Source organism: Sphaeramia orbicularis, unplaced genomic scaffold, assembly GCF_902148855.1.
Source record: "Sphaeramia orbicularis unplaced genomic scaffold, fSphaOr1.1, whole genome shotgun sequence".
NCBI lineage: Eukaryota > Metazoa > Chordata > Actinopteri > Kurtiformes > Apogonidae > Sphaeramia > Sphaeramia orbicularis.
Genome location: NW_021941608.1, coordinates 2,003 through 29,602, shown reverse-complemented (window position 1 = coordinate 29,602; position 27,600 = coordinate 2,003). Strand labels below are relative to the sequence as shown.

Here is a 27,600-nt window from a genome sequence, read left to right as displayed (position 1 = left end):
GATGTGCGTTTTGGGGGGAAAATCTGCATGTAGACGGGACACGCAGAAGTGTGTGAACTGTCCTATTTATGGATGCAGTCTGAAACCAGGTGGCATCAGCACCACCACCAAGACCAAGCACCTGCCTAGCACCAAACTACCTCCTGTTCCTGTTCTCTCCTAGTGCCAAATACAACTACAGAACAGGAAACAGAACATCTTCCCTCTCTGCCCTCTACTACCCTCCATAAACATTTGTGACAGTAGCTGAAATGACTCTTGGATTTAAATTACAGCGGTTAGGACAACTTGAAGGTCCACCTCAGGGAAATAATCCCACATGTTGTTGTTTTCCTGTACTGGCGCCTGCCTGGGATGGAAACTGTACTCGACAAGAAACACACCTTGTGCGTTTTCAACCCTTTAACCCACTGGTTCCAACCTTTTTTACTCCTGACCACATTTTAACATCACAAATTTCTGGCGACCCCCAGACATTCAAACAGACATTTTTTTTGCTAAAATTAATTTGGTTTTAATCCTGTACTCTGTTTCAAATCCAGGTTAATGTTAGAGGACATTTAGTCTATATAATGTCTGTTATGTGGACATTTAGTCTATATAATAAATATTATTGTGGACATTTAGTCTATATAATGTCTGTTATTGTGGACATTTAGTCTATATACTGAATATTATTGTGGACATTTAGTCTATATAATGTCTGTTATTGTGGACATTTAGTCTATATAATGAATATTATTGTGGACATTTAGTCTATATAATGTCTGTTATTGTGGACATTTAGTCTATATAATGTCTATTATTGTGGACATTAGTCTATATAATAAATATTATTGTGGACATTTAGTCCTATATAATGTCTGTTATTGTGGACATTTAGTCTAATATAATGAAATTATTGTGGACATTAGTCTATATAATGTCTGTTATTGTGGACTTAGTCTATATAATGTCTGTTATTGTGGGACATTTAGTCTATATAATAAATATATTGTGGACATTTAGTCTATATAATGTCTGTTATTGTGGACATTTAGTCTATATAATGAATATTATTGTGGACATTTAGTCTATATAATGTCTGTTTATTGTGGACATTTAGTCTATATAATGTCTCTTATTGTGGACATTTAGTCTATATAATAATATTATTGTGGACATTTAGTCTATATACTGTCTGTTATTGTGGACATTTAGTCTATATAATGGAATATTATTGTGGACATTAGTCTATATAATGTCTGTTATTGTGGACATTTAGGTCTATATAATGTCTATTATTGTGGACCTTTAGTCTATATAATCGTCTGTTATTGTGGACATTTAGTCTATATAATGAATATATTGTGGACATTTAGTCTATATAATGTCTGTTATTGTGGACATTTAGTCTATATAATGTCTATTATTGGTGGACATTTAGTCTATATAATGTCTGTTATTGTGGACATTTAGTCTATATAATGTCTAGTATTGTGGACATTTAGTCTAGATAATGTCTGTTATTGTGGACATTTAGTCTATATAATGTCTGTTATTGTGGAATTGTAGTCTATATAATGTCTATTATTGTTGGACATTTAGTCTATATAATGTCTGTATTGTGGACATTTAGTCTATATAATGAATATTATTATGTGACATTTAGTCTATATAATGTCTGTTATTGTGGACATTTAGTCTATATAATGAATATTATTGTGGACATTTAGTCTATATAATGTCTGTTATTGTGGACATTTAGTCTAGATAATGTCTATTATTGTGGACATTTAGTCTATATAATAAATATTATTGTGGACATTTAGTCTATATAATGTCTGTTATTGTGGACATTTAGTCTATAATGAATATTATTGTGGACATTTAGTCTATATAATGTCTGTTATTGTGGACATTTAGTCTATATAATGTCTATTATTGTGGACATTTAGTCTATATAATAAATATTATTGTGGACATTTAGTCTATATAATGTCTGTTATTGTGGACATTTAGTCTATATATGAATATTATTGTGGACATTTAGTCTATATAATGTCTGTTATTGTGGACACTTTAGTCTATATAATGTCTGTTATTGTGGACATTTAGTTCTATATAATAAATATTATTGTGGACATTTAGTCTATATAATGTCTGTTATTGTGGACATTTAGTCTATATAATGTCTGTTATTGTGGACATTTAGTCTGTATAATGTCTATTATTGTGGACATTAGTCTATATAATAAATATTATTGTGGACATTTAGTCTATATAACTGTCTGTTATTGTGGACATTTAGTCTATATAATGTCTGTTTATTGTGGACATTTAGTCTATATAATGAATATTATTGTGGACATTTAGTCTATATAATGTCTGTTATTGTGGACATTTAGTCTATATAATGTCTATTATTGTGGACATTTAGTCTATATAATGTTCTGTTTATTGTGGACATTTAGTCTATATAATGTCTATTATTGTGGACATTTAGTCTATATAATGTCTATTATTGTGGACATTTAGTCTATATAATAAATATTATTGTGGACATTTAGTCTATATAATGTCTGTTATGTGGACATTTAGTCTATATAATGTCTGTTATTGTGGACACTTTAGTCTATATAATGTCTGTTATTGTGGACATTTAGTCTATATAATGTCTGTTATTGTGGACATTTAGTCTATATAATGTCTATTATTGTGGACATTTAGTCTATATAATGTCTGTTATGTGGACCATTTAGTCTATATAATGTCTGTTATTGTGGACAGAGGCAGTAAATCCAGGTGTAGATTAAAGGTCAGGATCTGTCCAGTCAGTCCAGCTGGGATTTACAAGGAGGACAATTAATACTGAACAACAAGAACTGAAACTATGAATATGAAAGAGCTGCAGCATCTGAAACTGACCACAGTGAACATTTGTAGAGCTGCAACCGATTAATTGATTAGGTGCTTGGAGCAAATGCAAAAATTCCTGATTCGATTAATCGACTCAAATTGATTGAAGCAAGATATTCTGTCAGTTTTCCTAAACTGAAGCTTCTTTGTGCGTCACAATAAGCGTCTGTGTGAAACACAACAGTGGAACCAATGTTTAACAGCAGAGAAATGAAGGAAACAAAGCTTTGATTCAGGAGAACTGTGGTTGAAGGATTTTTTTGGATCACTTTAAGTCAATTATACACCACCTCACTGGGTCAGATCATCCACTCACACGGCTTCTCACATCACTGCTATGCTGATGATACCCAGCTCTATCTGGCATTCCCACCTGATGACTCCGCAGTCTCACTGTGAATCTCAGATTGTCTCTCTGACATATCTGCATGGATGAAAGTCCATCACCTTCAGCTGAACCTGTCTAAAACTGAACTGCTGCTCTTCCCAGCTAAGCAGGACATCTCCATCAGTATTGACTCCATATCTCTGGCTCCTACCAATGTAGCATCAAACTTGGGAGTTATGATTGATAATCAGTTGACCTTCACAGATCACGTTGCCTCTGTCACCTGATCATGTTGTTTCACTCTGTTCAACCTCAGAAAGATCAGGCCATACCTAACCCAACAGGCCACCCAGCTCCTGGTGCAGACTATGGTTATCTCCCGTCTTGACTACTGCAGTGCTCTTCTAACGGGCCTCCCAGCTTGTGTTGTCAAACCACTATCCACACTAAGATGGTCCAGAATGTAGCAGCGCATCTGGTTTTCAATCAGCCTTAAAGTGCCCATGTCACCCCCTTACTCACCCTAAAGGGCACTATGTCACCCCCTTTACTCATTGAGTTCCCCTCGGTCTACCCATAGCTGCCCACATCAAATTTCAAATCTTTAAATCCCTAGCCTACAAATTCTCAGTGGGTCTGCCTCCTACCTATTCTAGGTGCCACTGATAAACGCTTCCTGTTGCCCCATCGACCACTCCGCTCGTCTGGGGAACGTGTCTGGTGTCCCCAGACCTTGTACAAGTACCAATCCAGGCTCGTTCATGGGTCATTCCACATTGGTGGAACGTTCTACCAGCACTACCAGAACAGAGGCGTCCCTACCTATCTTCAGAAGCTCCAGCAGACCCAGCTCTTCCGAGAGCCCCTGCTGTCTGAGCACTGTCAGACATTCCATTTTAAATATTTTAATAAGGTTTTCCCAGGATTATCACAGAATTTCCCAGGATCATCTCTGGACCTGCTGCGGTGGTCCTGCCTCTCTCCTGCCTTCATCGTCATCACTCACTTATCCTCAACTGCCTCCATGCATCTCCCCCTACTCCCCCTCTCCCCCAGTCTCTATCTCTATCACTCTCTCTTTCTTTACCCTCTCTCTTTAACCCCAGCTGGTCCTGTCACTCGTCCATCCTCCTCAGTCTGGGTCTGCTCCAGGTTTCTGCTGTTAAAGGGAAGTTTTTCCTTCCACTGTCACCATCGCTAGTGTTTGCTCCTGGAGGATTCTGGTGGGGTTTCTGTAAATTGGCTTAAAGTCTGGTTTTTACCAACTATATATAAAGTGTCATGAGATACTTTCATTGTGATCTGGTGCTATATATATAAATTTGACTGATTAATTGATTTGATTGGTTTTCCTCTGGAAGTTGCTTGGAAAAAAGCGTCTGCCAAATGCATAAATGTAAATGATTAATCGGTTGCAGCTCTAAACATTTGACACATAAACAGAACCACAGTGCTGCAGTTTCACAACCACAGTCTGGGACCGGCTCTGTCAACTCAACACAGATTTTTTATTAGTAAGTCGTTTTTTTATTTTTATCAATTACTAGAAATTTCAGGCGACCCGTTTGAATTCCAGAGGTTGAAAAACACTGCTTTAGACGGTGACGCCAGAGTGGAGCGTTTGTAAGATTTCCACTCTGGAAGGTGGTTTCTTTTTTTTTTTTTGCGTTTTCAACCCCCCCAAAAACGCTGTTGCTGTCTAAACCAAAGGCACATCTGATCAGATATTTTGCCGTTTCCACCTGAGAGCGTTGTGGTGTAAAGTGGGCCTAAAATGCCTTTGACAGCGCCGCTCTAACGTGTCCCTGTGTGTTCCTCCATATGTAAAGTAGACAGTGATGACGGTGCGACAGGCCGACGGCGTCCTACCTGATCCGATGTATAAGGTCCTGTAGCACATGCTGACCGGCGGGCCCCTTCCCGTCAAGGGTAGAAGACGGCTCTGGCCTGCACCTTCCTCTGGCCTGGGGGAGGACAACAGTGTGAAGCACAGCGGTAACACTCTGCACCACCGCACATGTGCAGAAGATCAGGCACACGCTTACTGTCAGGTGGGTGGCGACGACGGCGCTTTGGGGGCGGAGCCGGCAGGTGGAGGAGGAAGAGGAGGAGGAGGAGGAGGAAGAAGAGGAGGAGAAGTGCTGGGCGCTTTGTGGGGAAACAGCTGCTGGATCCTCTGCCAGGCCAGGAGCTTGATCATCTCCACGTCCAGCTTGTCCAGCTCGATGCCTGCAGGGAGACCAGTCCACCGTTAGCCAGATACAGAGACACAGACGGACACAGGGTGGACACAGGTGGACACACAGATGGACACAGGGTGGACAGGGGTGGACACAGGGTGGACACAAGTGGACACGGGGTGGAAAACTTGTGGACACGTGGTGGAAACATGTGGACACAGGATGGACACGTGGACACGGGGTGGACACGGGGCCGAACATGTTAACAAAAGGTTGGAAACATGGACACAGGGTGGAAATGTGCACATGGGGTGGAAAATTTGGACACAGGGTGGAAACATGTGGAATACGGGGTGGAAACGTGTGAACACGGGGTGGACATGTGGACACGGGGTGGACACACTTACCCCTTTCACCGTCCAACCCTTCCTTCAGGTCAGTGATGGATGACAGGGGGCTGGGCAGTAATCCAGGACCAGGACCAGGACCAGGACTAGCCTTTATGTCTGCAGAGGACACAACACAGTCAGTCCACCCTGAGCGTTTAACTGGGGAGGTTTCTGTCCTCTGTCCACCAGGGGGAGCTGTTCAGGTGAACTTCTCTCTACATGTGCTTTACAGAAAACCTAAACTCCTTAAACACACAAAAACACATCAGTCCTCTACTAGAAGGACCAAGGCGTCTCTACTCCTGAGCTCATTCAACATCTGCCAGCGACATTTGTAGGGACGGAGTTGGAGGCAGATGTCCAAAACCAGGACAATATTGTATTCTGATTCTGATAGTTGTCCATTTCTGTTTTCAAAGACCACTCAAACAACAGTGAGTCTTGTTCTTGTTTGATGGAACTGCAACGGTGGGATCTGCAGAGACGGGCTCAGATCGGTTACTGACTTGGGATGGTAACGATTACCGGTATAACGATAAACGGCGGTAAAATTACAGGCAGTTAGTATTACCGTTTAAATTCTAATTCTCATGATAACCATGTTTGATTACTGCATTTTTTAGGGGAAAACACCCTCTGTAAAGATCTGCTTTTATGTCAAATATCTGAGTATAAGTTTGAGTTTTAACTTATTACAATTTTAATTTTCTATACCTAATATTGGAACCAATATTCACTTTTTAAAGTCCGAAAAGGTTCGTTAAGCATCTGTGTGTTATTTATGCAATAAATTATATACATTTTTCAAATTGGATTTTATATTTTTTGTGGTTTTTTGTCCTTTTATGTTTTTATAGTATGTTAAAGTGAAAAAAATAATAGACAGATGATATACATGAAGTTGTGCTGAAAAAACAGATCCCAAACATGGGTATAGTAAACATTTATTTATATAGTATATAAAGGCAAAATTAAAAGTACATTGTACAGTGCTGGACCTGAGTACTGATTTCGTTTCATGTATACACTACATGTAATGACAATAAGGTGAACCTTGAAAAGGACTGAAAAACAGACAAAATAGGCTCAGACCACTAAGGGTTAATATTTGAATGTTTCTGACACAGAAGGGACATTGTGTCTATTATTTTATTTATTTGTTTTGGGTTTTTTTTGTTTTTTTCTAAATACAACTTGGTTAAATTATTTCTGTGTGTATCAGTACTTTTTGAACATTTGCGCACAATTTCAATAATACCGTGATAATAATGATAACAGTGATAATTTTGGTCACAATAACTGTGATATGAAATTTTCATATGGTTCCATCCCTAGTACTGACCCACTCTGAAGGAACAGAACAGCTCTAACACTAAAAGCCAGAGATATTCACCCTCTGAAAATACGACTTTCATGGTTCATGGTTTGAAAGGATTCCCCATCTGCTACAGACGGACTTCAAGAGTGGAAAAAAACAGTGGTGAGTTCAACAACAGCCTCTGGACTTCACATGACGACATTCTAGAACGTTTACACTGTTTTTATTCACGGCTTCAGGAAGAAAAGGTTCATCTGTCTGTGGTGGACAATAAAGGACCGCTACGTCATGTTCTGCCGAACTACGCCCCCGTTCACCAGCTCCTTAATGTGTTCATCAGATACCTGGACTGGACTGGGGGAACTGGGACTGGGTTACCTGGACTGGGTGGTGCTGGGTGGTTCTGGACTGGGTGATTCTGGACTGGCTTACCTGCACTGGCTGGTTCTTGGTGGTTCTGGACTGGCTTACCTGGACTGGCTGGTTCTGGACTGACTTACCTGGACTGGCTGGTCCTGGTTCTGGTTCTGGGTGGTTCTGGACTGGTTGGTTCTGGTCTGGCTCACCTGGACTGGCTGGTCCTGGTTCTGGGTGGTTCTGGACTGGCTGGTTCTGGACTGGCTCACCTGGACTGGCTGGTCCTGGTTCTGGGTGGTTCTGGACTGGCTGGTTCTGGACTGGCTCACCTGGACTGGCTGGTCCTTGTTCTGGGTGGTTCTCCTGGCCCCCTTTGGCTGCTGTGTCTGCGTGGCCGCTGCTGGTGATGGCTGGCTTCTCATCACTGCTCAGACTGGGCTCCTGGCTCCGGTGGGTTCTGGTTCTGCTGGTCTGTGTGGGGCCGTATCGTCGGGGCAGTGGGACACTTCTTCTGAGCGCACGTGTCCGTTGTGCTCTCCGGCTCCTTCTTAACGCTTTCTTGTCCTATGTGGTTGAGCGTCCCCGTGTTGGGTGCCGAGTCTGGGGGGAGGGGAACCGCGGGGAGGGGGAGGGGCTTCAGTCTGAGCTGTATCTCCGCCTGCCCTGCGGGACTCCGAGGCACTGTGACAGTCTACTGGACCGTTGGCTTTGGGAGGCGGACTCCCCTTGGCTACGTGGCCGTTGGGCTTCCGACAGTTCTGGCAGGGCGTCCGCGGTGCATTTACACGCCCCCGGGCGCCGCCCCCTGGAGGTCCGTTGGGCGTACCGCAGGGTTAGAGCGGGAGTCGGGGGAAGAAGTCCGTCCTAAAGCGGTATGGGTTTTCACGTCTTCTGATGGTTCGCCGCGGCTTGGTGGAGGCTTTCTGGTCTACGTCCCAGTCGGTGGACGGCGGTGGCCAACGGCGCCGTGGGCCGCGGTGGGCGACGCCTTCTGCTTGAGTGGAGATGGGGCGCATGATGCTGCACTGGAGGGCGATGACGTCCTGAAGCCACTGAGGAAAAATGCAAAGGACGGTTCAACACAAGACCAGGGACAGTTTTTAAGCCTAATAAAAATTTTAAATTATATACCAAAATGTCTAAAATTAATGTTCATTTGCAACATATTACAAACAAACTCTTGCACGATCAAAACAAATTAATTTTAGAAAATAAAATGTCTCTGTTTTGAATATCCAGGGTCACCTAAAATTTCGAATAATTTATATTAAAAAAAATTTAAAATTCAAACTTACTAATAAAAAATTTACATTAGTCTAAATGTTGCCTAAAATTAACGTTTATTTGCAGCATATTACAGCAAACTTTTACATGTTCAAAAAAAAATTAATTTTAGCAAAAAAAAAAAAAAAGTCTCCGTTTTGAATGTCTGGGGTCGCCTGAAATTTCTAATGATTTATGTTTAAAAAAATTAAAAATTAAGACTTACTAATAAAAATTTACATTATATTGTCTAAATGTTGCCCAAAATGAATGTTTAGTTGTGCCATAGTATAGTAAACTATTACATGACCAAAAACAAATTAATTTTAGCAAATAAAATGTCTCTGTTTTGAATGTCTGGGGTCACCTGAAATTTCTAATAATTTATTAAAAAAAATTAAAAAATTAAAACTTACTTTGCATGTTGACACCCCTGCTTCAGAAGCCCCTAATGCACATTAATTCTGACTGTTATTCGTCTCTATATCCAGGTGGTGGTCATTTTAATGGTACGTTTACACCAGTACGCTCTTGTTCGATGCGGTCGGTCATTGTTTTGCGTGTTGTTTGACCACACAGTGGATGCTGTCGGTCTTGTTGTACCACCCACCTCCTGCTGCTCGGCCTCTGTGCTGAAGTGCTTGGAGGGCTGGTGCTCGGGGACGTTGCTACAGACCAACTCCAACTGTCGCACGCCCGCCGGCAGCAGCATGGGGGGGGGGGCTCCGGTACTGGGACTTGATGGCATCTGGCACCTGAGGACCAACACATACACCACGTTTACGTTCACAACAACACTGGTGTTTCATCAGCAAAGTGGACGACTCAAGGGGAAACCAACTATTCTGTGCATTTTCAAAGTCAGCTTTATCGTCGGTTTTGTCTTAATGTACACTGCACACAGAAAACTGACATTATAAACTCTAAGGCCCCGCGGTGCAAGATGAACCAAGGCTATAACAGTTTTAGATTTCAATTGCAGTTTAGTTTTATTTAGTTTTGACTTTTTTTTCTCTAATTCAATTTGTTTTAATTCGTTTTTAGAGCAGGTTTGCTAGTTTTAGTAGTTTTCGTTTTTTTTCTAAATGCTTAGTTTAGTTTAGTTTTAGTATTAATTTTAGTTTGGTCGTCTCTTTTCTCTTCTTCTCTGTCGTCGTATTCAAATAAACCCCAGTCAGGACTCTGCTGCTTTCTCCCAACTTTAGTCTCCATGTTTCTTTCTCCATGTTACTTGTGCATTTACATATTTTAGTCCTTTTTAGTTTCATTTTATATTGATTATATCTTTTTAGCATTTTTTTCTACCAGTAATACTGACATTTTTGTAAACAGTTCCATAAATAGAGTTCTGAAGCTAAAAAATGAGCCTATTTGACAAAAGATAAGACAAACTTTAATTTATGACACTGATGTTTACTTTGGCTGGATCTGGACCATATATGACGGTCTTATTTGAATCAATTGGCTCCAAACTTTACAGTTTTGTTGTGTGACATTTGGTGACATCTAGTGGTGACACAGCAGAACTCTCCAGTCCTCACAAAAAACACAGATTCTTCATTAGAGCCCATGTTTGATATGTCTGTTCCCGGTGTTTAGTTTGGAGGATACTACCGTTTTAACTCAGTATCGGCAAGTACTCAAATGTAAGTACTCGTACTCGGTCTGGAAAAAAGTGGTATAGGTGCATCCCTAATAAGTACCTTATTAACTTATACAGGGTGGGGAAGCAAAATGTACAATGAACATTTAGTTGTTTTTTCTCAGCAGGCACTACGTCAATTGTTTTGAAACCAAACATATACTGATGTCATAATCATACCTAACACTATTATCCATACCTTTTCAGAAACTTTTGCCCATATGAGTAATCAGGAAAGCAAACGTCAAAGAGTGTGTGATTTGCTGAATGCACTCGTCACACCAAAGGAGATTTCAAAAATAGTTGGAGTGTCCATAAAGACTGTTTATAATGGAAGAAGAGAATGACTATGAGCAAAACTATTACCAGAAAGTCTGGAAGTGGAGGAAGCAACAAAAACGTACCAAAGCTTTTATTAAAGCTCTCAAATCCAAAATCTTAAAGGATCCAACCAATCCAGGAGAAAAATGGCAACTGAACTTGAGGTAGACAACAAGAGCGTTAGAAATGCAGTAAAATAGGATTTGAAGATTTAAATTCTCATGACTTTCAATAAAATAATTGGTCATACACTGTCTTTCAATCCCTGCCTCAAAATATTGTAAATTTTGCTTCCCCACCCTGTATAAATATATATATATATATATATATATATATATATATATATATATATATATATTTAGAGAGAGAGATAAAATTACAGAATAAAAGTAGTAGTAGAAACAAGCGGCAAAGTAGTTAATAATAATAATAATAATAATAATACTAATAAGCTCAACATCAGCTAGATGAAGCTGGACTTAATTTCCATTTCTAAACAGTCAGATCCAGCGGTGCTCACTTCAGACGTCCTACCTTCAGGGTCTTCTTGTTGTGCTGGTGAATGCTGCGGCGGTTGGGTGCGTTTTGTCGATGGACTCTCCGCAGGAAGTCCAACTTGACGGCGTGTTGGGACATTCTATCTTGAAACTGGTCAAAGAGCTGACAGCGGCTGGACAGACTGAGCGTCCTCTGATTCAACTGGACAGATGAGGACAACATATACAAACATGTCTGATAAAAAACCCAGGTGTAAAAGCTGACCAAGGACAAACAAACAGGAATAAAAGACACCAGAGCAGTTTCAGAAACAGGACCCTTACCACCAAGTGCTCGACGTGGTTCGGACACATCCACTTCCCAGCAGGTAAAGCAGTGAGTGGAGGGTCCAGACAGTCCATGTGGAACAGAAGAGGACAATAGTCACACTGGATCAGTGGAGCCAACCTGCATCTCCTGTGGGACAGAGGACAGTAGGACCGGTTAGGTCACAGCACCAGTGACCCGCTGTGCTCCTGGAACCCTTTACAGCCCAACCATTCATTGGGCCAATTATGGCTTATCACCGATTAATCAACATCAGCCAATATGTAACCTATTTATTAACTTTTCTGCTTCGGACATTCTGTCACTCGCTGCCTCCTCTGTGTGTGTGTTGTGTGTGTGTGTGCGCTGCCCGGAGAGTTAGAGGAAACAGTAATGCCTGTCAGTTTCACTTCCACTTCTGCTTGGACAATTAGGCTATCACCCCCCCCACACCACACAAACCACAGACCGATACCCCCCCCCCGTTCTGACAAGGATTGGACTGCTAATCCCCTCCACTCCGTCCCCCCGTCCGAAGTCACGGACCGCTACTCCCCATTCAGACAAGGATGGACCACTATGGTATTATTGGGCGGACGTTGTGTATGAGATTCTGCTCATGCTTTCTTTCTATATTCATTATTTAATAGGTCCTATGTATTTTATTTTATTTATAGTAGTTCTGTTTATCTAGGGTTTTTTTGTTTTTTTTCCTTCTCTCTCTTCTGCCCAGTTTTACCTCAGTTCTGGTTGTAGTTACTGTTACCATTATAATTATTACCATGGTTGTTACTGTTTGTATCGTTGATATTTTCTTGTGAGGGTCTTCACCACCTTCTCCCCGACCCCCACCCCCATGTCACGTCCGGCATCGAAACGTGGTTCAACTAAACTCACAATAAATACAGTAGAATATCAAGGGGAGCTACTTTATGAAGTTTCCCTTGGCAAAGCAAATCTGTTCTGCAACCAGAAGGAACCAGACAACCATTCTGCTGTTAGAATGAAGGACAAGACAAGTTAAAAAAACACAAAAAAAGGATGGACCACTAACAACCCCCCCCCCCCCCCCCCCAAATCCTTCACAGTTTCATTCCACAGGCATGCCCGGGTATTAACAGTGTAGGGGAGACCGGGGACAGTTGTAACACAGGTCAGTTGTAACTCTTGCTATTGCTCCAATCAGGAACAACTTAGGACTCACCTAATTCACTCTGCACATGCTCAGTTTAGTCCTTTGCCCACATGGGCAGTTGTAGTGTCGTGAGACAGACACATCCAAATTTGTGAGTGAAAACATATTTTGTGGTCAGTTCATATTTTTTACTCTGTTCTTGTGATTGCACCGTTTGGTTTTGTAGTTGGACTCATTAAAGGTAGGTGTCACTTACATTTTAAAGAATGATTTACCAAGTAATTATTATGTCACTATTTAGAAAATATATTCACATCTTTTTCAAAGTCTGCTCTCCCCAGCATAAAAACTCCACATCTACAACCTGTGGTTCCACAGGTCACAGACTGGTCTGGTATCAGACTGTTATACAGAGGTTTAAAGTTGTGTAAATTATATTTGGGAGATAAACAAAGATTTATGCAACTGTTAATCCACCGGTCCACATTATCTAATATCAGATATTATATCCTGTGTAGATCAATGTTCTTATTTCATATATCGGTCAATATATCGGTTATCGGCCTATATCAGATATCAGCTTTTTTTTAGCCCCCAGTACCGGTATCAGTATCAGCCCCGAAACTCCCATATGGTTGGGCTCCAGACCGCAGCGGTACAAACCTGTTGCAGGAGTAGCACACTTTGACCGGCAGAGGAACCAGGCCGTTGGGGTCCAGTTCGTGCTGGGGTCTCCTGAATGGCTTCCCCAGCAGCTCCTCTTTTCTCCTCCGTTTACTGCTGCCTAAAATCACAACAGGACCTCCTTTAAATTAGCGATTCTCAACTGGTGGGTCGTGACCCTAAAGGCAAGGCAAGGCAGATTTATTTGTACAGCACAATTCATACACAGGGCAATTCACAGTGCTTTACAAAAATGGAAAAGAGACAGATTAAAAACACAATTATACTTAAAACATAATCCATAAATATAAATAATAATCAATTAAAACAAAGTAAAAGGTCAGAGTGCAGATAGAACCCTTTCAGTTGTTCTATGCACAGGTGAACAGAGCTGTTTTCAGCCTGGACTTAAACACTGTCTGAGTAGAGGTCTGTCTCATGTGTCTAAAGTGGGTCCAAACCTGCTTCTTCCAGTGGGTCTGGGTTCAAATAATGTTAAACCAATCCTGTGCTTTATTTTTGATGGAGCTGAGCCCCATCCATTCACACTCCCCAACAGTAGGGGGCACTAATGCACTATAATGATAATTAACAACCAGACATTTCACAGCAGAAAAAAGAACCAAAAGTTTCTATTAGGGATGTAACGATTACCGGTATAACGATAAACTGCAGTAAAATTGTAGACGGTTAGTATTACCATTTAAATTCTAATTCTCATGATAACTGTGTTTGATTACCGCACTGTTAGGGTAAAAACCCTATGTAAAGTTCTGCTTTTATTTAAAATATTTGAGTATAGTTTTAATTTATTACAATTTTAATTTTCTATACCTAATATTTGGAACCAATATTCACTTTTAAAGTCGGTGAAAAGGTTCGTTAAACATCTGTGTGTTATTTACGCAATAAATTATATACATTTTTCAAATCGCATTTTATATATTTTTTTGTGTTTTCTGTCCTTCTATGTTTTTTTTTATAGTAGGTTAAAGTGTAAAAATAATAGACAGATGATATAGATGAAGTTGTGCTGAAAAAAACAGATCCCAAACATGGGTATAGTAAACATTTGATTATATAGTATATAAAGGCCAAATCAAAAGGACTGAAAAACAGACAAAATAGACTCAGACCACTAAGGGTTAATATTGGAATGTTTCTGACACAGAAATGGACATTGGGACTGTTATTTTATTTGGTTTTCTTTTTAAATACACTTGGTTAAATTATTTCAGTGTGTATTAGTACTTTTTGACGTTTTGAGCACAATTTCACTAATACTGCAATAATAATGATAACCGTGATAATTTGGTCACAGTAACCGTCAAATTTCCATATGGTTCCATCCCTAGTTTCTATTCATATGATGTTTAAACTCAGGTCTGACACTGACTCCATCAGATCTGGTTTGACCTCCACTGGACTAAAACCTCAGTGGATTTAATTCTTCAAAAAGTGACTGAATGAACTTTGAATTTTTAACTTGTTCACTTTTTAGTTTTGGTTCAAATGGACTTAATTTAGTGTTAAAGTGAATATTTCCATATGTATCGTCGCCCCCTGCTGGTCAGTTCGGTTTATCATTAAACTGGTCTGTGTTTTCAGACTGTCATATTCTGGATTATCCCAGGTTCTAAACACACCATCTGTTTGTTGAACACATCTGAGACGTTTAACTTTTATCATTGTGGGTCTGGTCTTTGGGGGGTGGTAGTGGGTCCAGAACCGGACCAGTGCTTTCAACAGTTTACCCATATGAACCTGCCATGTCAGGGCGTGGATTTTCTTTCCTCAGCGTTTTCCCATATTCATTTGAGCAACAACCACTTCCACAAACCCCTGTTAACAGTGATTTTTACAGTTTCTGGACATGCAGAGTAAACAGTGACACAAACCAGTGAAAAAAACAGGCAAGTGTTGAGGCTTAGAATACATGTGCTATTCATCAAATTTAGCCATGTATACATATGCATATACTGATAGCCTCATACACTAGTACAATACACAAGTCATCCACTATATGGACCTCAGTCTGTGGACCCGTTGAATCCAGGTGTTTGTGTTTCTAACAGGGGTCTGGATCCAAAACAATAAGGACTAATGTCAGAATAGAGTTCGATTTTATGGGATCAATATTTCCTACAAGGTTAATGGTAGATTTTTCTGCCTCAGTCAGATGTGATGACAGTAGATGGAAATTATTATTTACAGTCAGAGCAGGAAAAATATTACAGACATTTAGAGGAAGAACAGTGAAAATCAGAGTCATGGATAAAAAATAAAAAACTAAATTCAAAATCAGTGTTGAAAGAAATTAAGGCCAAACCATCTGTGAGTCATTTTGGAAACAAAGATAATTTAAACCAAACGAACCGATGCACTGATATCTATTCCATAATATCAAACTATTCTGACATTAGTCCCTATTGTTTGGATCCCAGAGCCCTGTTAGAACACAAACCCTGGATCAACAGGTCCACAGACTTCAGTCTATATAGTGGATGACTTAGGACCAGGGGTGTAAACTCATTTTAGTTCAGTTCCACATACAGCCTATAATGATATAAAGTGGGTCAGACCAGTAAAATGATATAATAATAGGATAAAAACTTATAAATAATGTCAATTCCAAAGTTTTCTCTATGTTTTTGAGTGGAAAAAAAGTAAAATTTCATGATGAAAATGTTTACATCTACAAACTGTACTTGAACATGAACAAATATGAACAACCTGAAAATTCTTAAGAAACAAACTGCATGTTAACAATATTATGCCTAAGTTGATCATTTATACATGTGCAGCACAACTTAAAGATTTAGCAGCAGGCAGAAAATTGTTAAAATTCCACATATTTCTCTTAAGACATTTCAGATTGTTCATATTTGTTCAAGATAATCATGTATTTTGTAAAAGGTTAGTCAGTAAATGTAACTTTTTTTCTAATTTACTTTTATTATACTAAAACAAAGAGGAAAATTTGCAGTTTTCATATTCATAGGTTATTATGATAATATTTTACTGGTCTGATCCACTTCAGGTTGAATTGACCTAAAATAATTTTAACATCCTTGATTGTTAATATCTTCAGTGTAATTTCTGCATTTGACAAATTCATCCCAGGAGCCAGACTACCCTTTGGTGGGCCACATTTGGGCCCCGGGCCACATGTTGACACCTGTGACTTAGACAATCGTGCTATGAGGCTAATGCTACGGTCCTGACATAAGTGGCGGCTTGGCGCTGTCAGATAACAGACCTGGCAGTGCTGTGGTGCAGGTGAGCTCACTGGGCAGCTGGAACTGGGTGGGGTTTCTTTCCATCGCGGCTGCTATTAACAGCTGGAAGGGCCTCTTGAGGAGGCGGGGTGCGGGGGGCACGGACGCCCCCTCCAGCTCCGCCCCCTGGACGTCGTCCTCTGGCTCCGCCGTCTCCTCCTCCCCGTCGTTCTGCTCCTCGGACGGGGTCGGGGTGGACGAGGTGTTGGAGGTCGGGGTTCCGGGTCGGCTGCTGGGTCTGCTGCTGGTCCTGCGGTCCAGGAGGCGCACCTGAGCCACTCGTAGACCGGGTCCAGCCGCCCCGGCCCCCGGGGGGAGGCCGTCAAGTCTCAGCGGGCCGGCGTTGAGCTCCAGCTCCACGGCCGGGGACGCAGAACGCTTGGACAAAGACCTCTCTGGTATTCCGTTGGTCTGTTCTGACTTCTGCTCTCGTTTCTGGAACAAGAGAGAAAAATGACGGCACAGACTCAACACTCAGACAGTTTACATCCTCTATAGTTACAGTTACAGTTTACATTCTCTATAGTTACAGTTTACATCCTCTATAGTTACAGTTTACATTCTCTATAGTTACAGTTTACATCCTCTATAGTTACAGTTACAGTCTACATTCTCTACAGTTACAGTTTACATTTTCTATAGTTACAGTTACAGTCTACCTTCTCTATAGTTACAGTCTACATTCTCTACAGTTACAGTTTACATTCTCTATAGTTACAGTTACAGTCTACATTTTCTATAGTTTATTTACTGGAGTGCTGCTGCATACTGTGTAATTTTGAACATGATAAAAGTTATTTTCTAACTTTTTTTTTTGCATATTTTATGGTAGTTTTTTTTATTCTATCCCATTTACCTTTTATATGTTTATTTGATCCTTTTATCTTTCTAATGCTACAAACACTCAGACCTGGGTAACTACATATTTTTTTCCATCATGTACCATGGACTGAATGACCATACAGCTGAGTGTGTGTAACAGAACTCTAAACTCACCTTTTTTCGAACATTGCAGCGATGACACATCCATTCTCCAGGGGGAAGCATTTCTTCACTCAGAGGTGGATTGCTGTGGTAAAAATAGTGACAGGATCAGTGACAGTTTGGCACAGTCCACTCCGCAGACATCATCATGGATGTTTCTGAAGTCTTGGCATCACTCAACAGCGTCTTCTTTCTTATCACGGTTTCAAAATGTCTTATTGTTCAAGGGTTTGAGCCTTTATTTTGTTCTCCTTCCTTTTCAAACTTTTAGTGAAACTTCAAATCAGATACACTTAGGGATGTATGGATATGAAAATTTCACATCACGGTTATTGTGACCAAAATTATCAGTTATCATTATTATCATGGTATCATTGAAATTGTGCTCAAAATGTTCAAAAAGTATTAATACACACACTGAAATAATTTAACCAAGCTGTATTTAAAAAATAAAATAAAATCATTGGTACAATACACTTTCTGTGTCAGAAACATTCCAATATTAACCCTTAGTGGTCTGAGCCTATTTTGTCTGTTTTTCAGTCCTTTTGATTTGGCCTTTATATACTATAGAAACAAATGTTTACTATACCCATGTTTGGATCTGTTTTTTCAGCACAACTTCATCTATATCATCTGTCTATTATTTTTTCATTTTAACCTACTATAAAAACATAAAAGGACAGAAAAAACAAAAAAATATAAAATCCAATTTGAAAAATTTATATAATTACATAAATAACACACAGATGTTTAACGAACCTTATCACAGACTTTAAAAGTGAATATTGGTTCCAAATATTAGGTATAGAAAATTAAAATTGCAATAAATTAAAACTATACTCAAATATTTGACATAAAAGCAGATCTGTACATCGGCATTTGCTCTGGAAAAGTGTGGTAATCAAACACGGTTATCATGATAATTAGAATTTAAACTGTAACACTAACCGTCTATAATTTTACCGCTGTTTATCGTTACACTGGTAATGGTTACATCCCTAGCTGTAAACAGATGGATTATGTTGAAGACTGTCTACCAAAGGCCAACTGGAGCATTGTTGAGTGAAAGATTTCATCCTGGACATTAAATATCCAGACCTGAGATATCTTCCCTCCTTGGTTTATTGTTTAACACGGCAGCTTTTAATTTTTTTGTCTGACCATATTTTACTTTGAATTAGGATGAAACAAACCTATTATTAACCTCAGATCCCAAAAGGAATGAATGTATTTTTTTTCAAATATTTTTGTCTCTAAAATGATTATTATGCTTAGATATCCTTCGAGCTGTAATGTAATGGAAATTGGAATTGGGTGAATTTAACAGGTGAATGTAGTTCTTCAGAATTTCATTTTTAGAACAGAACAGTTCTTCCATCAGATAGGACAGGGCTGTCAAACTCATGTTAGTTCAGTTCCACATACAACTCAATATGACCTTTAGTGGGCCAGATGATAAAAATAACACAACAATACAAAAATAATATCAATTCCAAAATTTGTATGTCTAATTTCTATGTTTAAGAGTGAAAAAAGTAAAATTATATTATCAAAATTTTTACATCCTTTAAAAAAAATGTGGAAAACATGAACAACCATGACCAAAATGAAATTTACTAAGAAAGAAAGGGCAATTTTAACAATTTATGCCATTATTTGGCCTCAGCCTCTCATTTTCACATGTTCATTACAACTTACAGATCACAGTGGATCTACAAATACACAAAACATTTAATAACAGACAGAATATTGGTACAGCTACTCTTAATTTTCTTAAGACATTTCAGGTTGTTCATATTTGTTCAGGTTTTTCACATTTTTGTAAAAGGCTATCCTGTAAATGTTAACATTTTTGTGTAATTTTACTTTATTTTTTTTTACACTAAAACAAAGAGAAAAAATTGTGGTTTTCATTATTTATAGGTTATTATGATAGTATTTTACTGGTCTGACCCTCTTTAGATGGAACTGACCTAAAATTATTTTGACATCCTTGACTGTTAATATCCTCAGTGTAATTTTTGTGTTTCACTAATTCATCCCGCGGGCCGGACTGGACCCTTTGGCAAGCCGGTTTTGGCCCCCGGGCCACATGTTTGACACCCCTGAGATAGGAGCAGAGTAGGGATGTAACGATTACCGGTATAACGATAAACCGCGGTAAAATTCCCGACGGTTAGTATTACCGTTTAAATTCTATTTATCATGATAACCGTGTTTGATTACCGCACTTTGAAAAGTCACAGTAGTGCACATTTCCTGGATCATTGTGCTACTTATTTACATTTATTTTAATTCATTTTCTTGCCAATTTTGGTCAGTTTTTATTCATTTTTATCTCATTTTTTGTTCATTTTCATTGATTCTGCTGCTTAGGTTTGTACATTTTTGTCCAATTTGTTCCGTATTTTGTTCATTTGTTGCTTATATTCAACATCTTTATTAAGTTTGTTTACATCTGTCTATCTACCTATCTATCTATGAAAAACAAACTAAAACAACTCAAACCTGATCTGGAAAATGGTCAAACAATGGCCATAAGGGGCCATCTTTATTGTACATTTGTATGTTTGATATTTATATGTTAATATTTGAACGTTTCTGCCAACAAAAAGTACATTGTGCCCATTATTTTATTTTATTATTATTACTTTCAAAATACAACTTGTTTACATTATTTCAGTGTGTGTATAAGTATAAATACAGCGATAATAATGATAACCGTGATAATTTTGGTCACAATAACCATGATATGAAATTTTCATATCGTTACATCCCTAGAGCAGAGTAACTATTGTTTTTAAGTGTTAACAGGTAATCATTATACCGGTAATCGTTACATCCCTATGTGCAAATAAAAAATAATAAAAATGTTCATATGGCTCCGTCCTTATTTACAGCATGTTCGTCCATATTCAGATGCTGATGCCACAGCCCTGACCACAGATGGACAGACAGTTTCCCAGTGACAGTCTGAACTGAACTCCAACCAAATGCCAAAGTGAAGATGATCATACAAACAGATGTTGCGTTCAGGAGCCTTTCCGGAGAAACCGCGACAATGAGACGAGCCGGAGGGGCGTCGAAAGCAAACCCCCACCCCCCCTCCCTATCCGAGCCGAATGTCCAGCTTCCGAAAAACACACACGTATGATCTGGTGTCAGTTTGTGAGCAGTCTTTTCCCGGAGCTGAATTTAAAAGGTTGTTAAGATGGCGGTGGAACAGAAAAAAGAGCAGGAGGTCGCCATATTGTAAACAGAGGAGGCTCGACTCCATTTTTAGCAGCAGCTGCAGCCGCGACCGGAGGGGAGGACCGACGGAAGCCTCACAGCACCGAACACACACCGACACTACAGCCCAACACTCCTTCACTACAGACTTTCACTGACAATAACCCAGAAAACTAAGACATAAGCATAAATACATAATAAAAACCGAAGCGCATACCGCATATGTGACAGCAGCAAACATAACGACTGGAGCTAGGGTCAGTGAACACACATTTACAGCTCTAGACTCTGTACGGACATGACAGTAAATATAAAACTATAGAATATTACACTATAGCAGCATATACATACATACAGAGAAACACAGGAACACAGCGGGTTCAGTTGGTTGCTAGTCCAACTCCTCCAACTATGAGCAATGCACTCATTAAATAAATAGCAGGTTTAAATCCAGGAAAAGTGTGTCAATAATACACCGGAAATGGGATCTGCACATAGGATTAAAATGATCATGGATGTAACTTTTGGAACGACACTTACAATTACAATATGAGGCAGTAACTTTTATCCAGAGGCAGTTAGACTAAGGAACTCTTGCTTAACTTGAGCCCACAATGCACTTTCAATTGGCACTTTACTGCTGTGCACTTTGGAAATAAAACTTTTTAGTTATTTATAGGTCATTTTTATTATTTTAATTGTATTATTTTATCAGTAATTTATAGTATTTACTAAATGCTGCTGACAGTAGGGGACAATGCTTCATTTCTGTGTTTTTTTTTTTTATTTTATATGCTGAAATGACAAACTTGAATCTGAATCTAAAGTCAGTGAAGCCCTCACCATCTGAGTGTGTCTGGGTTAAAGCACTATGTGGAGCCACCTTCCAGCATATATAAACCCATATATTAACAGTAGGTTTTATCCAAGTGCAATACGAGTACTGAACACATTGCAATGACAATACCTCAAATAAAGACATATATTTAACATAAATGCATAGTGTCCAGCCACGGTCTCTACTGTTTCTTGGTTGGTGACATGCCTGTTTTTATTCTGTATATATATTTACACTTTACTTTTCTTCTTCTTTAAACTGTTTTGCACTACGCACCACTAGAGAGTTGTCTCTTTTAATTTCGTTGTACATGTGTATAATGACGATAAAGCTATTCTATTCTATTCTGTTCTTTATGTGCTGATCCACCAGGGCAGGCATTCACCTCCAAACACACCTAAACCAGAGCTCCTCCAGCGGAACTGAACTAACATTTTCAGCTCTGTAGTGTGTGTTTGCTCCTCTGCCTGGGCCTGTGCATGCATGCTTTGTGTGTTGTGTCGGGCTGAACCGTACCAGCACTGGAGGTGGAAGGCTGCAGGGCAGTGGTCGCAGCAGAGCAGGTCGCCCCCCCTCCCGGCAGCTGTCGCAGGTGTCGTGGTTGGTGGCCCGGCCGCTCCTCCGGACGTCTCTGACCAACTTCCGACTCCTCTTCTCCACCTCCTCAGATTTCGGAGGCGCCAGCAGTGTTTGGATTTGCTGTAAAAAAGAAAAGTTGTTGAATAATTGAGTCTCTACGATAATGAAGCTAAGGTGCCGCTGCATGCTAAAGCTAACTTCTGGCCTCCATTATCAAACCACACTAGCGGCTTAGCTTAGCCAACAACTGCCCTGACAGTAAGCTGTGGCGGTCCGAGGATGGCGGAATGCTTTAGTTTTAGAGCACACACAAAGCATCTGTACTAAAAAGTGTGTTGGACTGGAGTGAGGCCTCGGAGCAGAGCAGCCTTACCTCCATTAAGCCCCCAGAGGTATCCAAATCGTACACAATCGTCGGGGTCTCCATTTTGTCCCACATTCATCCAGAGGAAGACGGTGCTAAAGGAACTGTTGATCCAAATGCCCACCAGGCCCACCACGACCACGACAAACTCTTGACTCCAAGTGTTTTTCACTAACAGAGGTTCGGACTAAATGGGATGGCTGCTCGCACAATGCTAGCTAACGATAGCAGCTAAAAGAGCTAACGACGAAGACGTCAACCAGTCAAGGTTGTGACGCTAGCGGGCTGCCTAGCTAGTGTTGACGGCCCACAAAGACAACCGAAGTGACGATAGCCGTGCAGTTCAAACTCCGGCTGTCAGCACCACTAGTACCGTGCTAATGCCCAGTCCGCAGACACTGTTTCAGATCCACAGACCGCTCGCTGCTAGCTCCAGAACCTGTGTGCGGCCTAGCTGGCCAGCCATGATTCTTGTTTCTGCTCCTGCAAAAAGGAGCCGAGTAAATGTGCAAAGCCATCCGCTCCCATTGTCAATACCACATCTGTCCAAATACCAGCGAGGAAAGTCGGTGCGGCCGCGGGCCAGTGCACGGTCTCTCCGAACGCCTTCCGAACGTATATTCCTCTAAACGGGTTGAACTGAGATGCAAATTCGCTGGATGTTATTGTTGTGGAAAAGGCTATGCATCTACACTGGCGGCTAGCAACATCCTCTACCAGTTGCGCAACCGCGAACCGCCGGATGCGCATGCGCAGTGGATCAAATATGGATAATTACCGAGGGGTACAAAACATTCCGTTGTAACGTGAATGTAATAGTTTTGTGTTTAATGCATCTGGGTTTTACTTTGGAATGACTACACGGTCACAGGAGGACTGTTTACCAGGCCCAACGTCTGTTCCTGGTGTGTTGTGTGTTCAGTTTAGTGCTGCGGGAACACGGTTAGCTTTAAGCTAACGGAAACGCTCCGGACTCAGTGTTTGTACTAGGCCCGGTGTACAGTTTACAGTTTATACTTTACAGTTTACAGTTTATACTTTACAGTTTATACTTTACAGTTTATACTTTACAGTTTACAGATTATACTTTACAGTTTACAGATTATAGTTTACAGTTTATACTTTACAGTTTATACTTTACAGTTTACAGATTATAGTTTACTGTTTACAGATTATAGTTTACAGTTTATACTTTACAGTTTACAGATTATAATTTACAGTTTACAGATTATACTTTACAGTTTACACTTTACAGATTATATTTTACAGTTTATAGTTTACTGTTTACAGATTATAGTTTACAATTTACAGTTTATAGTTTACAGTCTATAGTTTACAGTTTATAGTTTACACTTTACAGTTTATACTTTATAGTTTACAGTTTTTACAGTTTATAGTTTGTACTTTAGAGTTTATAGTTTATACTTTACAGTTTACAGGTTATAGTTTATAGTTTGTACTTTACAGTTTATAGTTTATACTTTACAGTTTACATGTTATACTTTATAGTTTATAGTTTATACTTTACAGTTTACAGGTTATACTTTATAGTTTATAGTTTATACTTACAGTTTACAGGTTATACTTTATAGTTTATAGTTTATACTTTACAGTTTACAGGTTATACTTTATAGTTTATAGTTTATACTTTACAGTTTACAGGTTATACTTTATAGTTTATAGTTTGTACTTTACAGTTTATAGTTTATACTTTACAGTTTACAGGTTATACTTTATAGTTTACAGTTTATACTTTATAGTTTACAGTTTATAGTTTACAGTCCTGTGGAAGTACACACAAGTAAATGGACCACCAGTGGTACTGGTACTGTGCTGGTCAGTACCAGTACCACTGTCAGTATCACTGCAGGTACTTGTACTCAGGTTATTACCTGTAATCTCCTCTTCCTGTCAGTATTTCTGTGTTTCTCTGAGACTTCCACGAAGAAGTGGAACAGCCCATCCTTAAGGAGTAGACCTGTAATACTCCACTGTGAAAAATATCTACAGTGAAAATACTCCAATACATACATATATATATATATGTGTGTGTGTGTGTGTGTGTGTGTATATATATATATATATATATATATATATATATATATATATATATATACATATATACATATATATACAGGGTGTCCCATAAGTCTCCATACATAGGAGACATAATACATTCCATACATATATGGTTCTAACATGTATTTCTTTATATTTCTTCTTTATAGTTCTTCAGCAGTGGAGGACACGCATTGAAATGTGTTCCTGACAAAATGGCAGTCATATAGAGCATATTATAGAAATAAAAATGGTTTATATATATATATATATATATATATATATATATATATATATATATATATATATATATATATATATATATATATATATATGTATGTATGTATGTATGTATGTATATAATTTTATAGTAATATAATTTTGTATTTAATATATATAAAATCAAAAAAAACCAAGTGTGTTTTCTTCTTCAGTTTCATTCAGTTTACATCTTATTTGGTTCTTGTTGCTTATTATTTTTGTCTGTTTTTATTGATTTTGTTAATTTTATTGATTACTTTGGCTGCTTTTTTTTTCCTTTTCTTGCTTATTTTATTCTTTTTTTTAGTTCATTTGAGTCATTTTTAGGCCAATTTTTTCATGTGACTTTTTATTCTTTATTTATGAAATTGTGGATGTTTGTGTGTGATGGTCCTGTACAGGACCTGTGACAGCTGCAGACATCCACAGAGTTCAGAAACATCAGTATTTGACTGAATGGTAGATGTTTGTTCCTCAGTCAGATGTGATGACAGCAGATGGAAATGATTATGTACAGTCAGAGCAGGACAAAGATTACAGACATTTACAGGAAGAACACTGACAATCACAGTCATGAAGAAAAAAAATGTTGAAATAATTCAGTCCAAACCATCTTTTTTGTTATTTTGGGGTGATTTTTAGGTGTTTTTTGGGTGTTTTTGTGGCTTTTGGTGATTGTTCGGTGTTTGGTTTTTTTTTTTTGGTTAATTTTTGGGGTGATTTTTAGGTGGCTTTTGAATTATTTTTAGGTGATTTCTGAGTGATTTTTCAGTCATTTTTGGGTGAGTAGAGTGGTTTTTGAGTGATTACAAAAGAGCTTGAATAATATATTATCAATTTAGAGGTAGAATTATGAAAATCATAGACACGGATAAAAAATAATAATAATGAATGCTGATCTAAATTCAGTCCAAACCATCTGTGAGTCATTTTAGAAACAAAGAGAATAATTGAATCTAAATAAACCAAACTAATGATATCTATCCCATAATATCCAACTGTATTCTGACATTAGTCCTTATTGTTCTGGATCCTAGAACCTGTTAGCACACAAAACACCTGGATTCAACGGCTCCACAGACTGGGGTCCATTTGGGTCTGAAATGACACTAACAGTGTCTAAATTCCTGACCTGTGTTTTCATATATATTTATTCCAGGGGTTAAAGTTGTAAATGTACACACTTCCCAAAACAGCTGATAATGTCACTTCTGTGTCATTTATGGAACACACTTCTCTAATAATCACTGCTGTTCTGTAATTACTGTTGTATTGAAAAGTATAATCAGTCTTAATATTTTCATGTACAGGCTCATATTAAACTGTAGGAGTTAAATGTTACAGCTAAACCTATGACCCAGACCAGGGCTGTGGAACACATGGTAGTTCAGTTCCACGTTCAGCCTCATCTGATCTAAAGTGGGCCGCACCAGGACAATAATATAAATACAGAACAAGAACTTAGAAATAATGTCGACTCCAAAGTGTTCTCTGTTTTTGAGTGAAAAATCAATACAATTCTGTAATGTAAATGTTTACATCTACAAACTGTACTTGAACACAACATGAACAAATATGAGCAACCTGAAAAAGAAGTGTAATTTTAACAATATTAGGCCTTAGTTTATCGTTTTTATCACAACTTACAGATCACAGTGGATCTACAAATACAGACCTGATCCAAATCTTCAGACCAGTTGAAAAATAGCTAGAATTGACCTTTTGCACATTTGGATCTGAATGAGGTTTTAAGTAGAGCTACAATATACAAAAGCAAGAAGGGGGAGTGAGACAAAAAGCACTTTGAAAAAGTTATTTATTGAAAACAACAAGTAAACTGAAACAGGCTGTTTATCAGCTGATCAAAAGTTTAAGACCACAGGCTATAAAAGCCAAAATCTGCTCCAAATTCTCATTTTCTGTCGGGCATTCACACGGTCATGCCCTCCTGATGGCTAAAGCTCAGAAGCTTTCTCTTCTTGAACGTGGTCGGATCGTCCAGCTGCATAAGCGAGGCCTCTGGCAGCGTGCCATTGCTGCTGAGGTTGGACGCAGTAAGACAGTCATTCTACATTTTTGGACAGATCCTGAGCATTATGGAACAAAAAAGTCAAGTGGTAGACCCAAAAAAATGACACCTGCGCTGAGCCGGAGGATCCCATTGACTGTCCGTCAACACACAGGGCGGTCCTCCACCCAAATGAAGGCCCTTATTGGTGCCGACTGCAGCGCAATAACCATCAGACGGCATCTGCAGGAAAAGGGTTTCAAAACAAAAAACAATTCAAAGACCCTCGTCTCCTCCAACGCCACAAAACTGCCCGTTTAGACTTTGCCAGGAGCATCAAACATGGGACACTGAAAGGTGGAAAAAAAGTTTTATTCTCTGATGAGAAAAAATGGAACCTTGACGGTCCAGATGGCTTCCAACGTTACTGGCCTGACAAGGAGATCCCACCTGAGATGTTTTCTACCCGGCACAGTGGAGGGGGGTCCATCATGATCTGAGGTGCTTTTCATTCAGTGGAACACTGGAGCTTCAGGTGGTGCAGGGTCGTCAAACGGCGGCCGGTTACGTGCAGATGTTGCAGCGGGCGTCCCTCATGACTGAGGGCCCTGGTCTGTGTGGGAACAGCTGGGTTTAAAAACAGGACAACGCTGCAGGTCACAATGCTCGCTTGACCAAGGACTTCTTCAGGGAGAAGA

The 27,600-nt window shown here is 39.2% G+C and overlaps 1 pseudogene; it reads right to left on the bottom strand.

The window, feature by feature from the left end:
- The window catches only part of LOC115416455 (PHD finger protein 12-like), an 87,035-nt pseudogene extending 63,745 nt beyond the window's left edge, over positions 1 to 23,290 (bottom strand).
- Between the last annotated feature and the right edge of the window lie 4,310 nt (positions 23,291 to 27,600).